Raw genomic sequence first — 6,609 nt, forward strand, 5'->3', positions numbered from 1 at the left:
TCCAAGGGGATATTGCTGCCTCGGGCACCATATGGTCCGTCTCCTGTGAGTCTAGATTTTCGTATCCGACGCAAAACTGACGGTTAATTGTAACGTTCATGGCCTCCTAATGATGATGGAAGACTCAAATTTTGTCGAGATTCAATACATCGTCCTCCAGCCAACTTGTCTCTAAGGGGATATTGCTGCCTCGGGCACGTTATGTTCCGTCTCCTGTAAGCCTATATTTTCGTATACGACGCAAAACAGATTGTTAATTGTAACGTTCATGACCTCCTAATGACGACGGAACACTCGTATTGCGTCGAGATTAAATACATCGTCCTCCAGCCGACTTGTCTCCAAGGGGATATTGCTGCCTCGGGAACCTTATGGTCGTTCTCCTGTGACTCTAGATTTTCGAATACGACGTGAAAGTGATAGTTAATTGTAACATTTAGGGCCTCCTAATGACGATGGAACACTCACATTGCGTCGAGATTCAATACATCGTCGTCCAGCTTACTTGTCTCCAAGGGTCTATTGCTGCCTCGATCCCCTCATGGTCGTTCTCCTGTGACTCTAGATTTTCGAATCCGACGCAAAACTGATAGTTAATTGTAACGTTCATGGCCTCCTAATGATGATGGAAGACTCAAATTGCGTCGAGGTTCAATATTTCGTCCTCCAGCCGCCTTGTCTCCAAGGGGATATTGCTGCCTCGGGCACCTTATGGTCGTTCTCCAGTGAGTCTAGATTTTCGAATCCGACGCAAAACTGACGGTTAATTGTAACGTTCATGGCCTCCTAATGATGATGGAAGACTCAAATTTTGTCGAGATTCAATACATCGTCCTCCAGCCAACTTGTCTCCAAGGGGATATTGCTGCCTCGGGCACCTTATGTTCCGTCTCCTGTAAGCCTATATTTTCGTATACGACGCAAAACAGATTGTTAATTGTAACGTTCATGACCTCCTAATGACGACGGAACACTCATATTGCGTCGAGATTAAATACATCGTCCTCCAGCCGACTTGTCTCCAAGGGGATATTGCTGCCGCGGGCACCATATAATCCGGCCCCTGTGAGTCAAGATTTTCGAATCCGACGCAAAACTGATAGTTAAATGCGGCGTTCAGGGCCTCCTAATGACGATGGAACACTCAAATTGCGTCGAGATTCAATACATTGTCCTTCAGCCGACTTGTCTCCAAGGGTCTACTGCTGCCTGTGGCACCTAATAGTCGTTCTCCTGTGAGTCTAGATTTTCGAATCCGACGCAAAACTGATAGTTAAATGCGGCGTTCAGGGCATCCTAATGACGATGGAACACTCAAATTGCGTCGAGATTCAATACATCGTCCCCCAGCCGAATTGTCTCCAGGGGGATATTGCTGCCTCGGGCACCATATGGTCCGTCTCCTGTGTGTCTAGGTTTTCGAATCCGACGCAAAACTGATAGTTAATTGCAACGATCAGGGCCTCCTAATGACGATGGATCACTCAAATTGCGTCGAGATTCAATACTTCGGCCTCCAGCCGACTTTTCTCCAAGGGTCTATTGCTGCCTCGGGCACCTTGTGGTCGTTCTCCTGTGAGTCTAGATTTTCGAATCCGACGCAAAACTGATAGTTAAATGCGGCGTTCAGGGCCTCCTAATGACGATGGAACACTCAAATTGCGTCGAGATTCAATACATCGTCCCCCGGCCGAATTGTCTCCAGGGGGATATTGCTGCCTCGGGCACCATATGGTCCGTCTCCTGTGTGTCTAGGTTTTCGAATCCGACGCAAAACTGATAGTTAATTGTAACGATCAGGGCCTCCTAATGACGATGGATCACTCAAATTGCGTCGAGATTCAATACTTCGGCCTCCAGCCGACTTTTCTCCAAGGGTCTATTGCTGCCTCGGGCACCTTGTGGTCGTTCTCCTGTGAGTCTAGATTTTCGAATCCGACGCATAACTGATAGTTAATTACGTCCAGGGCCTCCTAATGACGCTAGAACACTCAAATTGCGACAAGATTCAATACATCGTCGTCCAGCCGACTTGTCTCCAAGGGGATATTGCTGCCTCGGGCACCTTATGGTCGTTCTCCTGTGTGTCTAGAATTTAAATCCGTCGCAAAACTAATAGTTAATTGTAACGTTCATGGCCTCCTAATGACGATGGAACACTGAATTTGCGTCGAGGTTCAATATTTCGTCCTCCAACCGACTTGTCTCCAAGGGGATATTGCTGCCTTGGGCACCTTATGGTCGTTCTCCTGTGAGTCTAGATTTTCGAATCCGACGCAAAACTGATGGTTAATTGAAACGTTCATGGCCTCCTAATGATGATGGAAGACTCAAATTGCGTCGAGATTGAATACATCGTCCACCAGCCGAATTGTCTCCAAGGGGATATTGCTGCTTCGGGTGCCTTATGGTCGTTCTCCTGTGACTCTAGATTTTCGAATACGACGTGAAAATGATAGTTAATTGTAACGTTCAGGGCCTCCTAATGACGATGGAACTCTCAAACTGCGTCGAGATTCGATACACCGTCCACCAGCCGACTTGTCTCCAAAGGTCTATTGCTGCCTCGGGCACCTTATAATCGTTCTCCTGTGAGTCCAGATTGTCGAATCCGACGCAAATCTGATAGTTAATTGTAACTTTCAGGGCCTCATAATGACGATGGACCATTCAAATTGCGACGAGATTCAATACATCGGCCTCCAGCCGACTTGTCTCCAAGGGGATATTGCTGCCTTGGGCACCATATGGTCAGTCTCCTGTTAGTCTACATTTTCGTATCCAAAGCGAGACTGATAGTTATTTGTAACGTTCAGAACCTTCTAATGACGATGGAACACTCAAATTGCGTCGAGATTCAATACATCGTCCTTCAGCCGACTTGTCTCCAAGGGTCTAGTGCTGCCTCGGGCACCTTGTGGTCGTTCTCCTGTGAGTCTAGACTTTCGAATCCGACGCATAACTGATAGGTAATTACGTTCAGGGCCTCCTAATGACGCTGGAACACTCAAATTGCGTCAAGATTCAATACATCGTCGTCCAGCCGACTTGTCTCCAAGGGGATATTGCTGCCTCGGGCACCTTATGGTCGTTCTCTTGTGACTCTAGATTTTCGAATACGACGTGAAAATGATAGTTAATTGTAACGTTCAGGGCCTCCTAATGACGATGGAACTCTCAAATTGCGTCGAGATACAATACACCGTCCTCCAGCCGACTTGTCTCCAAGGGGATAATGCTGCCTCGGGCACCATATGGTCCTTCTCCTGTGAGTCTAGATTTTCGTATCCGACGCGAAACTGATAGCTAATTGTAACGTTCAGGGCCTCCTAATGACGATGGAACACTCAAATTGCGTCGAGATTCAATGCATTGTCCTTCAGCCGACGTGTCTCCAAGGGTCTACTGCTGCCTCGGGCACCTTATGGTCCGTCTCCTGTGAGTCTAGATTTTCGAATCCGTAGCAAAACTGATGGTTAATTGTAATGTTCAGGGCCTCCTAATGACGACGGAACACTCAAATTGCATCGAGATTCAATACTTCGGCCTCCAGCCGACCTTTGTCCAAGGGTTTATTGCTGCCTCGGGCACCTTGTGGCCGTTCTCCTGTGAGTCTAGATTTTCGAATCCGGCGCATAACTGATAGTTAATTACGTTCAGGGCCTCCTAATGTCGATGGAACACTCAAATTGCGTCAAGATTCAATACATCGTCCTCCAGCCGACTCTTCTCCAAGGGCCCATTGCTGCCTCGGGGACCTTATGGTCCGTCTCCTGTGAGTCTAGATTTTCGAATCCAGCGCAAAACAGATGGTTAATTGTAACTTTCATGGCCTCCTAATGTCGATGGAACACGCAAATTGCGTCGAGATTCAATACATCGTACACCAGCCGACTTGTCTCCAAGGGCCTATTGCTGCCTCGGGCACCTTATGGTCCGTCTCCTGTGAGTCTAGATTTTCGAATCCAACGCAAATCAGATGGTTAATTGTAACGATCATGGCCTCCTAATGACGATGGAACACGCAAATTGCGTTGAGATTCAATACATCGTCCTCCAGCTGACTTGTCTCCAAGGGGCTATTGCTGCCTCGGGCACCATATGGTCAGTCTCCTGTTAGTCTATGTTTTCGTATCCGAAGCGAAACTGATAGTTAATTGTAACGTTCAGGGCCTCCTAATGACGATGGACCACTCAAATTGCGTCGAGATACAATACGTCGTCCTTCAGCCGACTTGTCTCCAAGGGTCTATTGCTGTCTCGGGCACCTTATGGTCGTTCTACTGTAGGTCTAGATTTTCGAATCCGACGCAAAACTGATAGTTAATTGTAATGTTCTGGGCCTTTTAATGACGATGGAGCGCCCAAATTCCGTCGCAATTCGATACATAGTCCTCCAGCCGACTTGTCTCCTAGGGTCTATTGTTGCCTCGGGAGCCTTTTGGTCGTTATCCTGTGGGTTTAGATTATCGAATACGCCGCAAAACTGATAGTTAATTGTAACTTTCAGGGCCTCCTAGTGACGATGGAACACTCAAACTGCGACGAGATTCAATACATCGGCCTCCAGCCGACTTGTCTCCAAGGGGATATTGCTGAGTCGGCCTCCATGTGGTCCATCTCCTGTGAGTCTAGATTTTCGAATCCGACGCTAAAATGATAGTTAATTGTAACGTTCAGTTCCTCCTAATGGCGATGGAACACTCAAATTGCGTCCAGATTCAATACATCGTCCTTCAGTCGACTTGTCTCCAAGGGACTATAGCTGCCTCGGGCACCATATGGTCCGTCTCCTGTGAGTCTTGATTTTCGAATCCGACGCAAAACTGACAGTTAATTGTATCGTTCAGGGCCTTCTAATGACGATGGAACGCTCAAATTCCGTCGCAATTCAATACATAGTCCTCGAGCCGACTTGTCTCCAAGGGTCTACTGTTGCCTCGGGCGCCTTTTGGTCGTAATCCTGTGAGTCTAGATTATCGAATCCGACGCAAATCTGATAGTTAATTGTAACGTTCAGGGCCTCCTAATGACGATGGAACACTCAAACTGCGTCAAGATTCAGTACATCGTCCTCCAGCCGTCTTGTTTCCAAAGGGATATTGCTGCCTTGGGCACCACATGGTCAGTCTGCTGTAAGTCTAGATTTTCGTATCAGAAGCGAAACTGATAGTTAATTGTAACGTTCAGGGCCTCCTAATGACGATGGAACACTCAAATTGCGTCGAGATTCAATATATCGTCCTTCAGCCGACTGGTCTCCAAGGGACTATTGCTGTCTCGGGCACCTTATGGTCGTTCTCCTGTGAGTCTAGATTTTCGAATCCGACGCAAAACTGACAGTTAATTGTATCGTTCAGGGCCTTCTAATGACGATGGAACGCTCAAATTCCGTCGCAATTCAATACATAGTCCTCCAGCCGACTGGTCTCCAAGGGTCTACTGTTGCCTCGGGCGCCTTTTGGTCGTAATCCTGTGAGCCTAGATTATCGAATCCGACGCAAAACGGATAGTTAATTGTAATTTTCAGGGCCTCCTAACGACGATGGAACACTCAAATTGCGACGAGATTCAATACATCGTCCTCCACCCGACTTGTCTCCAAGGGGATATTGCTGCCTCGGGCACCATATGGTCCGTCTCCTGTGAGTCTAGATTTTCGAATCTGACGCAAAACTGATGGTTAATTGTAATGTTCAGGGCCTCCTAATGACGATGTAACACACAAATTGCATCGCAATTCAATACATCGTTCTAAAGCCGATTTGTCTCCAAGGGTCGATTGCTGCCTGTGAGTCTAGATTTTCGAATCCGTCGCAAAACTCATAGTTAATTATGACGTTCAGGGCCTCCTAATGACGATGGAACATTCAAATTGCGTCGAGATTCAATACTCCGTCCTCCAGCCTACTTGTCTCCAAGGAGATATTGCAGCCTCCGTCTCCTGTGAGTCTAGAATTTCGATTCCGACGCAAAACTGATAGTTAATTGTAAGGTTCAGGACTTCCTAATGACGATGGAACACTCAAATTGCGTCTAGATTAAATACATCGTCCTACAGCCGACTTGTCTCCAAGGGTCTATCGCTGCCTCGGGCACCTTATTGTCGTTCTCCTGTGAGTCTTGATTGTCGAATCCGACGCAAAACTAATAGTTAATTGTAACGTTCAGGACCTCCTAATGACGATGGAACACTCAAATTGCGTCGAGATTCAATGCATTGTCCTTCAGCCGACGTGTCTCCAAGGATCTACTGCTGCCTCGGGCACCTTATGGTCCGTCTCCTGTGAGTCTAGATTTTCGAATCCGTAGCAAAACTGATGGTTAATTGTAATGTTCAGGGCCCCCTAATGACGACGGAACACTCAAGTTGCATCGAGATTCAATACATCGGCCTCCAGCCGACTTTTGTCCAAGGGTTTATTGCTGCCTCGGGCACCTTGTGGCCGTTCTCCTGTGAGTCTAGATTTTCGAATCCGACGCATAACTGATAGTTAATTACGTTCAGGGCCTCCTAATGTCGATGGAACACTCAAATTGCATCAAGATTCAATACATCGTCCTCCAGCCGACTTGTCTCCAAGGGCCTATTGCTCCCTCGGGCACCTT

Source organism: Schistocerca americana, unplaced genomic scaffold, assembly GCF_021461395.2.
Source record: "Schistocerca americana isolate TAMUIC-IGC-003095 unplaced genomic scaffold, iqSchAmer2.1 HiC_scaffold_93, whole genome shotgun sequence".
In the NCBI taxonomy this organism is placed as follows: Eukaryota; Metazoa; Arthropoda; class Insecta; order Orthoptera; family Acrididae; genus Schistocerca; species Schistocerca americana.